Source organism: Carcharodon carcharias, chromosome 18 (genome assembly GCF_017639515.1).
Source record: "Carcharodon carcharias isolate sCarCar2 chromosome 18, sCarCar2.pri, whole genome shotgun sequence".
Lineage (NCBI taxonomy): Eukaryota > Metazoa > Chordata > Chondrichthyes > Lamniformes > Lamnidae > Carcharodon > Carcharodon carcharias.
Window position 1 is genome coordinate 113,296,048 of NC_054484.1, and position 12,353 is coordinate 113,308,400.

Sequence of the window (12,353 nt, forward strand, 5' to 3'; positions counted from 1 at the left end):
CCCCTGTATGTGGCTTCGCGGTGGCTGTGGTGGGAAAGTGAATGTTGTTCACCATCTTCAGGAATGTCCTCTAACAAAAACAGCCCTTCAGAGTGTTAAAGTGGTTATTTTATCGAGGTTCATCCAGAGCAGCTCCGTGAGACAGGACGTTGTATTCTACGGGCTGTTCCCAGGGACACACCGATATAATCATTAACAGCTGCTGGAAGATCATCAACAGGGTGGAAGACCCTCTTTGCTCAGCTGAAACCTTTTGGTTTTCCAGTGCAGAGCATTGTCTATGACCTAGTGTTGCAGGTTGGCACATTCCAATATCCAGGACAATGCGCTACTTATGTTTAATCAATTGAAAAGCATAAATGTGTAAGCTCTGTGCATCAGCATAGGTCTTGGGCTGGTAACCATGGTGCATTGTCTAATGTATGTGTTTCTCTGGCACCATGGAAAATATCCTATTGTTAAAGTTCGACAAAGTTTGACACGCCTTTCATTACAATGTTACATGTTTTATAGTTTTTGTGAAAATGATGTATTCTGCTGTGCTCTCTGCTGCTATTTACAAGTTCATTGCAAATTAATTATTGGTCATGAATTTAATACATGATGGCTGTTTTTAACCCAAGTTGGCATTTTGGTAAATGATTTAAAACATTAGGCAAAAGGAACGACTGTGTGAGCAGCCCCCACCTCAGAATCCCCTATATCTCTGAGTGTCCATTTGCGCAGCTTTGTGGTTGGAGTGAACATTCGAGAGAAGTCAGATTCATGAGGAACAAATGAGTTGTGATCACTGCCAGGAAAACAGACACAGATATGTAATGGTCACAGGACAGCTTCACATTCAAAGGTGGGAGTCATTTCAGTTTATGCGGCAAACTACATTCTATGTCGGAGCCCTTAACACAACGTGTGTGCAGCCTACTACGTCCTGTACCAGCCGAACGCCAGCGATTAAGGCAAACCCTCTCACCCTCTGTAGCTGAACTGTTGTGTTAGTGGCGTAACTGATGATCTGGGCCATGGTGGAGAATAGACCATCCATCGCAGTGTGGATATCGTCGTGTACAACTGACCGGGAGAGGCCACACAGGCCAGACATGAGCCTTGGAATTGGCTAGTTGTGATAATATAAGAGCTTCATTGTCACTGGCAGTGCGTGTGTCTGGAGTGACCTTTCCTGTCGGTCTTTGTGGAGAAGGGTGCACAGCTCAGATACAGCATCTCTAGAAAATCACAGCCTCCTACTGCATTGTCTCTTACTCATGTCTAGATAATTAAGCCTGATTTTGTACACATTTTGTAGTGGGAAATGCCTGAATCTTCCTTGCCACGTTCTTGCAGTCACTCGGGTTTGAGCTCCCTCCCACTGGTGGGCCCGTCCACCTCGTTCACTGCATTCTTCATGCTGCTTCTGCTGCTCCTGAACACACTCCAACTGCCAGGAAAGCTGCTGCCATGCTGCTGACCAAAGAGGGAATTGTAAGTGATTAGCTGACTTTTGCAGGATTTGAAGAAGAAGTTGCCCTGTTGCTTGCAGCTTTATGACTGGTGTGGGCTCAACTGACCCCTGGCCTCCATACCCCCTCCTACTGCAGAGGATAAATTCTCATACAGCAAGCTGTGAATGTTCTGTTGGTTAAATTATCAATTAGACATCCACATTTTCAGCCGAAATAAATAACAAATATATAGGCTGTGGTGATTCCCGATCAAATCCCTGTCCCTAGAAAGCCTCAAAAATCCATCCTTGGGAACACACACAAGGTCTTTGAATGTGACAGGACAAGTTCAGAAAACAGTTGATTAAAAAAAATAATGCAGCGTTCTTGGAAATGATGGCAACATCTCTGTAGAGCAGTTAAGTGTATGTGGACATTAAATCTAGAGTTCAAATTCATGAATGCTTTGATCAGAGTGATTAAGGTGAAACTGGTTCAAATGACTGACATTTCAGGCATAAGGAATCACAGATTTAAATTAATTGACAAAAGTTAATGGAATAGTATTGCGGATAAAGTTTTACAAGTTGCGAGAGTCCAAGCTCTTGTGGACTGAGATCCACAAGGAGCACACTTCCAAGGGAATGGGAGCAATTGGCTAGTGCTGTAAGACAGCTATCCCCAACGACCATGCAGCATTGCCTGAAGAAGTTTACTGTGCTCTCACTGGTGGGTATTGTCAGTGAATTCATCTCCGCGTACCATCTCCTACCCACAGCAGCACTAACATCTCACTCAGTTAAATGCATCATGCCACTATCACTCACCGATCAGCAGTCCTGAGAACTCAGGGTTAATGGCTAACATTCACATCCTTCATCTCACTCTCACACTCCTACCAAATCCAGCTTCACACCATCAATCGCTGTCTCCAACTACCTCCAGCTGTTCAGCTACAACAGACAGATCACCCCAAGACAGTACAACACAACGACTGATGTTCAGCCCTCTATCTCTTGAAGCACAATGTAGGCCCACAAAGACAGGGTGAAGCAGAGAACCGGCTGGAGCCAAGAAAAGCTTCATCACCTGAGCCTGAGGGAGGAAATGGTTCTTTGTATCATGGGTGCAGCTGTGATGGAGCCTGCAGCATCCAATGTCACTGACAGTACTCAGGATAACGCTATGTTACTACCTTATGTCACTTAGTACTTGCAGCTCACCCTCAACCTGTTGTCTGGGATGATGATGTACAAGCTGCAGATGTTGAGACAAGGGGCATCTTGCTTTCCATCCCAACCCCAACCCCTCACCCCAATCCCCCACTTCTGATTTCAAACTTTCCGATGACAGCCAAAAAAGGACATGTCCCCAATGAGAGAGCGGGGGATTGAGAGTGGGGAGAGAAAGAGAGGGAGGGAGAGGATTGGGGGCAGGGGGAGGGCAAGGTAGGGAATGTGTGGGGAGAGAGAAACATGACAGCACAAATGTTGAATCCTTATCACTTCGTGAGACACTCAGCCACCAGCTCAAATATTTACACAGTAAATCATTGTATTGATTTACACTAATCAGTAAATTAGTGATAAGTAGAGGGTCGGAATCTGTTTTGGGCAAAATGCCGAGCACCAGTCGGCTGCAAGCAGAACAGGGGGAAATATAGTTCATGTGGCAGCTCTCCAAAGGGAGTGAGCACAGGTGAGTTCCAATACCCGGGAATCAGATGGGGACATTCTGGGGCATGTGGAAATGGCCACTCACTCCTTGATGGCCATAGCAGAACCAGCTGTGGTACGGTGCCTGGTGAACATTGTCTCAGCTTCCATTGTAGCACATGCTGAGACCAAGGAACATCTCAGTGCCACAGTGGGAGCTCAAACTGTGCTATTGGGATCCATGCTTGCTGACATGCACTGCTGTCATCATGCTGTGGATCTCGTTGTTCAAAGGGGCATACGGATTATCTCATCAATTCAGCAACCTGTTATCCAACAGATTTTAGGATTGCTGAGAGTTCCGCCCCGTGGTGACAACTGTATCTTCATGGGGCACCAACGTGCTGTCATATCTGAGAATTACAGCATGTGTTCTCTCTTTATTGCCACTCTGCCAGTGGCATTGATGTTACCCATCAGCCAGCCTAGACTACTGGTTCAAATGTCGACGTTTTGCAGTCCCAACCTGAAACCTAAAGCCCCAGAGCTGCTCGAGGTTGCCCTCTAAGGCCGCCTGCAGTCTCCCCCAGAGAAAATCAGCAGCATTCCACCAACCATGCTGCATTCACTGGGGATCAACTATGCAGGAGCACTAGGCATGGCGAGGGTATCCTGAAGGGAAGTAACAAAGGGAATGCCTAAGTTTGAGTAGTTCAGTTTTGTCTCTATATTGGGATGTGTTGTTGGAATAAGGTGTTATTTTAAGTTGTATTTATTCCTGGTTTTTAATACAGGATGGTGGCAACGGGGATGCTGTGATGGGGCATTTCACGTGAATGTAACAATGGAGAGTGGTGGGTCCATTGTCGGAATGGGAAGCAGCCCAATGGGAACTGGGGTGTCACTCTGCGACAACCTGCCCAGGTCAAAATGTACAAGAAATGACCTGCAGGTCTCCTCCTCCACCTCCTCCTGAGATGTCCTACAGATTTCTGGTGACTATGCCTGTGTCCTCATGATGGTGATGACATTGTGATTGTTCCACCTGACTTTGTAATTGAACATTTCGGGTCCCAGGGCATAACCATGCTTGATCGACTCTAACATTTAATTTTTATTTAGATACGTGGAGAGAGGCTACTGAACAGAGTCACTGGAGTCAGCTAATGAAGGTTTAATGAAAGATTAAAATGTTTATTAAACAGGAAATTACGAAATATGTTACTTTAGCCCTTCAACCACAACTATACATTTACATATATGTACAAGATTGTATGAATAACACAATTTTCAAAAGCTACCTCATTCTCTAATATTCAAACTAATTGCACAGTCCATGTAAACCAAGATGAGACCTGTGCTCAGCTGCACACAAAAAAACAACTGAGAGATAAAACTTCAAAGAGATGCAGTGGACCTCCCCTCAACACCTACCAGACATTTGGCCCAACGTTAACAAGCGGGTCTCTCTGAATTATTTCACATGAAGGTTTCCAATCTCCATTTTTCAAGAACTCTCTTTGGAATTGTCTTCCAAATCCACATTTCCTCTCAGGTGCCTTCTGTAAAGATTCACATCCCAGGGTTTCCAACTGTCCTTCCTCTTCTCCTGTCCACTGGGCTATTACATGCATTGAAGCAGTGCTGCAGAAACTCTCTCTCAGCAATTCGGCCGTTAACTCTACCATTGCCTCACATGTCAAAAGCCAAGCCTTAATCAATTGTCTCCTTGGACCTTCTGAAATCTCCAAATCTTTTATATCCTTTTAGTACTGTTCCCTGCATCTATTGTACACTCAGATTTGAAGGTTGCAGTGTTCCGCCCCGCTCCTTATAATTAACTTCATTTAATACATCTTTTCCAGGTTCCTGTTATTCGTTTGACTGGGAGGTATTCTTGGGACATTCTCCTTATTATGTGTCACACAAGTTGTCTTGTTCTCATTTGGTTCTTTTGCGAATTTTACCCTCTTAACAATTCTCTCTCCCCTGTTCCACTCCATTTTGGTAGCTGTCCTGAAACTTAACTCAAACTGCTGGGTTTACTCTGTGTGCCTGTGTGTGCCTGTGTGTGTGTGTGTGTGTGTGTGTGTGTGTGTGTGTGTGTGTGTGTGTGTGTGTGTGTGTGTGTGTGTCTGTCTGTCTGTCTGTGTTGGGGAAGCTGCCTCTCTGAGCCCCCGTTGCAAGGCAACAGTGCATTTTCTTCGGCTCTTATTTGTTTTAGCTTCTCTTTGAGTTGTAAAACTCATTAAAAATGCAGGCACCTTTTAAAGTGAAAACAATACTAACTTGACATTTTCTTAACAGAAATAATAAAATACAAATAAAACTGAAACTTGAACACTCAATCTCATTCCAAACACCCACAACCAGAAATATCATATCCTTGAACTGTCTATACTTTCTAAAAACTGTGAAGGGTGCAGCAGAACATCATGAACTTGAACACCTGTTCCAGTGTCTACTGGAGTGTTCACTCCAAGCGCTCAGGCACCAGAAGCATTGCTTCATCACAGGGATTGTCAGCTTCACGATGTTCCTAGAGACTCAAATTCTGTCTGTACACTCGTGTTATTTGCACATGTTTGTTTGGAGGTGGGAATGGTGAGGTGGGAATGGTGAGGCGGTGAATGTTTTGAACCATTTAAGCATGGGGTAGCCTTGATCTTCAAGGAGCCACCCTTTGGTTCTGAAGGAGGTCCGAAGACGGTGGGAAAGCTGAATGCTTCAGAATGAAGAAATCGTGGCTGCCGCCAGGCTAGTGAACATTCACCAATATTGATGAATTGAGCATTGTCCCACAGCAATGGTATGTTACGGCAGCTCATCACCATTTTCTCAAGGGCAAATTGCCGATGATGCCCACATTTGAAAAAGAAACAAGTGGAAAAAATAACCTGGATTGAAAGCTATTTCAGTTCCTGTACCTCTCCCCGTTAACAATGAGAAACAGCAGAGCCACGTACACCATCAGGAATCCCACTATCCTGGAAAAGCGATGGGACCTTGCTCCCTACTTCTACCTGCTGAGGGAGAAGACGATGCATTCACCTCAACCGTCATCGATGAAATTCATCACCTCGTGGACACATTGATCGACTGCAAATTGGGAAGTGATGGATATGTCACCCGCCCCTGTCTGGAAAGCCCCACTTCCATTGAAGCTCAAAGGAATTTTTACCTTGACAGCCACAAATGCACGGTCTTCACCATGGTGTGTAGCTTCAGGCCGTGTTGAAAGGGATGACATAGCCCTCTGACCACGTCATTGTTGAATCTAAATCGCCTCACATTCTGCACCTGGGTTAGGTGTAGGTTTGTAAGATATCCTTTAAAAAAACAGGAATGGGTATGGAAGAGCCCCTGTCCTCTTCCCTGTTGACTCCCCCTAGGTATCCCCCCTCTGTAGCCTCTGCTCCATTTTTTGGTCATGTTATAGACACAGACGCACAGTAAGGACAGCCACCAAAACTCATCCAGAGTTGGGTCACCAATTCCTCTGGCCTTCCTGTATGTATGCACCATCTCACAACAGAACCTCCAGAAAACTATTCACAGCACATCCACTAACTTTGCATAAAGACGTTGGAACAAGTAAGGAAAATTGAATAATTGGTCGGATTATGGGAATGGACAGATGAATGCAATTAATTAGATTTGTGAGGCAATCGAGAGATCCAATCAAAAATTGAGCATATAAAAATTGAGGATCTGTTAGACGGTTAATCAATATAAGTTACTACAGCACGGTCCTCACCTGTGAGCACAGGGATGATGGTTCAATGGGATTCGGCGTGAGTTAGGATGGGGACAGCAGAGCTTAGTGTGAGCTGTTGTTATGACGGTTTGTAACAGGAATTATCTGGCAAGGTAAAAATTGGAAGAGTAGAATCTGAATTTAAAAAGGACATGGTTGAGGGTTTATTCAACAGCTGGGCTGAGACAGATGTGTTGACGGGTGATGTTGCTTGGGAGCTAACATAAACTAGTTCCTGAGCTTGAGCAGAGCTACAAGTATATATACAGTGTCTCTGAGCACTGCTTAATTGTTCCAAAAGAGAAGCAAGGAGCTTGGTGAGTGATGGAGTTAGTCTAAGAGGGGAAATATAAAATAATACGAAAACAATGAAATTAACACAATAAAATTGGCAGGATATGTGGTGTGTCTCGTTTGCAGCATGTAGGCGCTTCAAGATGGTGAATGAAATGTAGGGCTGTTACATTTGCAGTAAGTTTCTGCGACTTGAGGAGCTTTGCTTCAGAGTAAATGGAGCAGAGCTGAATTGCGACAAGTCTGGGAGTGGGCAGGATTCTGGGGCACTTTCTTCCAGGAGGCAGCCATACCACTTCTGTTCACGTCATTATTTGTTTTGTGGTCAGGAAGAGGAGGGTGTGACTGTGAGACCGGCAGGCAAGTGGATCGGGAAGGTGGGAGTGGAGGAGCCTCAGCCCATGCAAATGAGCAAGAATTTCCAGGTACTTGCATATTTTAAGGACCTCGTGGAGCTAGGCACTAAATTAAGAATCAGAACGTCAAATGTAAAAATCTTTTGATTATTTTCCGAGTTATGTGCATGCTGGCATAGGGTAAAATAAGAATAGAGAGATGAATCCTTATTTCAATGGCTCATGTGGTAGAAGTGGATTCTGGTTGGCGTGGCACTGGCAGCAGTATTGGGGAATGTGGGGGCTGTTTCATTGGCCGGACTTATCCTGAAATGTCCTGTGACCAATGTTCCGTCGACTCATCTCGCAAGGGAAGCAGAGAGAGCTTAACTGTAAATAAAGGGATGAAGTGGTGATGTAGGGGACGATTGTCCTCAATCAACAGTACTGACATGCCAATAGATCAAGTTAAGTAGATTTTCCATTTTGGCAGGAAGGGGCAATGACTGAAATCTTAAGATAAAGGCAGGGATTGCAAGGAGAATCTATAACGCAGAATTAAGGGCACCTTATCAGAATGCCAGCACAATAAAACAGATGAATTGTCAGTTCAAATAGAAATATCTGCATCTTACATCATAGCCATTACAAAGATTTGGGGTTACCAATTGGGTAAAATGTTACCACTCTTGTGCGAGGTGTGCGAGGTGTCAGGTCCGCCATTACCTTATTGAATTGGGGAACAGACTTGGACGGCCGACTGGTCTACTGCTGCTTCCTAATGTGTATGTTTATATGTTTGCATATATCTGCATCACATAACACTGAAAGAGGTGGCTGTCCCAATAAAAGATGCTTCTGAAGTCATCGTTCAATTTCTATGGGCGCTGAAATATCCCAGCAGATTTGAAGGTTGTAAATGTAACCTACTATTTAAGAATAGAAGGGGAGAGGAAACATCAAACTACAGGCCTGTGAGCCTAATTTTAGCATGGAAAATTTGAGAGACTATCATGAAGGATCTGATAAGAGGTCACTTAGAAAATAGTATGATTGGGCAGCATCAACATAGGTTTATGAAAGAGAAATCATGTTTAACAAAGCTGTTGGATTTTTGTGATGGTAAACTAGCAGAATTGATATGGGGCTGATTCTGGGGTGGGGCACTGCAGGATTTGGTTCACATAGACTTTTGGAAATATTTTGATATGTTTACACACAATATATTAGGAAAATCAATTATAGCTTTAGGTGAACATCTTGGCCTGGACTGTGGGCTGATTTATGGGCAGAAAGCAGAGGTCAGGAATAAATGGGGCAATATCAGGTTCGCAGGTAGTGACTAGTGGGTTCCACAAACATATGTGTTCGGGCCCCAGCTATTCACAATCTATATTGATGACTTCAGTGACAGGAATTAATGTCATATTTCTAAGTTTGCTGATGACATAATACTAGGTTAGACTTTGAGTTGTGAGGAGAAGGCAAAGATGCTTCAAGGAGATTTGGAGAGACTAAACGATTGGAGAAATCTTTGGCAGATGGAAGACAAGGTGGGGATTTTGAGATTATCCACGTTCATTGGAAGAAAAAACAGATTTACAGGATATTTGTTAAATGGCGAGGTGCTGGGTGGTGTTCAATTTCAAACAGACATAGGATAAAACATGCAGTTGCTGTAACCAATAAAGGAATTTCTTGCAATTTATTGTAAGATGAGTTGAGCCAATTTGTCTTGCTTGCAATCAAATAGAGCCTTGGTGAGATAGCACCTGGAATATTGTGAACTGTTTTGGTCTCTGGATCTAAGGAGAGGTATGTTTGCTATAGAGAGAGAGAAGCAACGTATCACCAAACTAATTCCTGGGATGAAGGATTGTCCTATGAGGGAATATAAAATTGACTAGATGATTATTCTCTGGCTCGACAGGGCAGATGTAGTAAGGATGTGTGTTCTAGAACCAGGAGTCACAAGCTCAGAAAATTGAGCAGGCCATTTTGGACTGAGATGAGAATGATTTTTTATTCACTCTGAAGGTGGTGAATCTCTGGCATTATCTGTTCCACAGGACTCTGGAAGCACAGCTGTTTAGCATATTGAAAACTGAAATCAATAGATTTCTATACATTAAAATCTTCAAGTGGCATGGAATAGTGCATGGAAATGGTGTTGAAGTAAATGATCAGCCATCAACTCGTTGTAAGTCATACCGAGCCTAAAGGAGTGCATATCCTATTCATGCTCCTGTTTCTTATGTTTTTACATGATGGAATTGTTAGCGGGTAGGATTGGGGATGGAAATAATATAGGGTGGTATAGCATCTCAGCATAAAATGGAGCCTGGATTTTGTGAACATCTTCAGATATCAGACAGAGTGGGAAGTGGAGCTGCTGAATAGAGAAAGGTGTTAGTGAATGAAATTGAAGAAAACTGTCTCAATCTTTACAAATTTAATTTGACAAGAACTGTAACACATTTTGATATGTTTTAAAGAATAAAAAGTAGGATAGGGAGACTTACCAGGGATACCAACAATTGCCAGAATAGGATAGTAACCTGCTCGAATAACCATAATTACATCTTCGATCCGCGATGTTAAATATATCCTGTCATGTGAAGGATAGTAAAGACCCTGTGATAAGCTCCTATCCATGCTCGAACTTTCAACCCATTCTTCTCAGATTCTGATCCATTGTTGGAACATTCCAATCTATTGTTTTCAGGTTATAATCCATTGTTTGAATATTCCAACCCATTCTTCTCAGATTCTGATCGCTTCTTTCCCTCTCTTTGGGACACTGCTCCCTGTCCATGTCGGAGATTATGCACCCACTGACACTGACACAATGGGATAACATATTGAAATGAAGCCGTATTAATAGGAGAGAGAAATCTTCCAGTGACCCAACTGGGATCCATAGAGTCTGAAATTTGTTACAGTTACTGAACAAACAGTTCTCTTTGATGACTACCAATTGAATAAATTTCATGTCACAATTACCTTGAACATGTCTCCAGTCTGGATGGGATGTAGGAGGGTTGTTTAGGGAAGGAATGTTGGAAATAGCTAAAGCTCTGACCATTACTTTTCAATACACCGTGTATATGTGAGTGGTCTCTGAGGGCTAGAGGTTTGTGAATGCTCTACTCTGTTTCTCAAAAGAGTGTAAGATAATCCTTGGAACCACAGAGGTCTCAGAATAATGCCAGGTGAATCTGTTGAAGCCCTTTGATGAATTAATGGCGAGTGTTGCTGAGCAGAGCGTGGTTCAAGTGATACATATGAACTTTCAATAAGATTGAGGCCAAGTGCCATTTAATGGATTATTATCGTATCTGAACCACATGGATTAAAGGGACCGTGACAGTGTGGAAATGACACCCGAAAGCAGAGTGACTGCAGAAAAATGTGGTGAACGATGGTTATTCAGAGTTAACAGGAGTGTATACTGATCTTCCATGGATCCATATTAGCACCACTACGATGTATGGTGCGCACAAATAATATCGGATTTTATGTAAAAAAAAAAGAAACCGTGATTTCAAGCGCCAGGGGATACTGTTTTGAAATGAGACACAGCTGAAGAGTCTTTTTCTTTTCTCTCAGATCGTTGTGCGACCTTGGAACTCTCTGCCTCTGAAGGCGGTGGGGACGGGTAAATTGCATAGTTTTAATGCAGAACTAGTTAGATTCTTGATGACCGGGAAATCAAAGGTTCTCGGGGTTCGATGGGTTCGAAACAAAAAGAGATGAGCGGTGTGCTTTTTGAATAAACACGAGGTGTGGCCTTCGCTGGCTACGCCAGCATTTTTTTCCCCATCTCTAATTGCCTTTGAAAAGGTGGTGGTGAGCTTCGTTGTTGAAACCCTGCAGTCCATAGTCGTGTTGGAAGGGAGTCCCGGAAACAGTGAAGTACAGCGATATTATTCCAAGTCAGGATGCAGAGTGACTTGAGGGGAATTTCCAGGTGGTGGCGTGCCTATATGTCTGCTGCCCTTCTTCTTTGGAGAGGTTACAGAGGAGATTTTATGCAATGGAGTCAGGTATGAGGGATTTCAGTTCCATGGGAATGTGGAGAAGCTGGAATTGTTCTTCTTAGCTCACTCAATGTAAAGGGGACATGAATAGGGGTCTCAAAACTTAATTTGGAGTTTAGCGAGAGTAAGGAGAAATTGTTTCCACCGTAACAGGGAACATTAACCAGATTTGTAGTAATTGGTGAAAGGGCCCGCTGGGACATAAAGAGAACATATTTTATACAGAGTTATTAGAATCTGGAACACATTGCCTGATGGCATGATGGAAGCTGATTCAATCGTGAGTATCAAAAGGGAACTGGATAACTGCTGACAGTGGGGATTTGTAGAGCAATGGACTAAGAACAGACGGGAGGGACAACATTGAATCGCTCTTCCAAAGACAGCACATACTCGATGGACCAAAAGGATTCCACCCAGGCTGTATGATTTCCCGATTCTGTAATTACAAAATCCATTGAGTCCGAATACGGCAGTGAGACATGAGTGAGCTATCAAAGTCAAGTCGGACTGCTGGATGATTTGCACCAGTGGTAAATCCGCAGGACACTCAAGGCAAAGTGGGATGGCACGTGATCAAACTCCAGTGCCCTCCCTGAAAACAATTCTTCCAGCATCACAACCCTGGCCATGGGAATTTAACCCCATGAACCAGCTGATAACCATTTAATTTCTCTGATGTCTGACGAGTCGATTTAAACCTTGCTTCCTCCACATGAGTTATTTCTACTGAACGAAGTGCTTTTACAAATTATTCAAAAAAGGTACTTCTCTAAGTGCTGCATATGTTGTCTTTAATGCGCAGATCCAACAATCAAAAATATTTTTCTTTA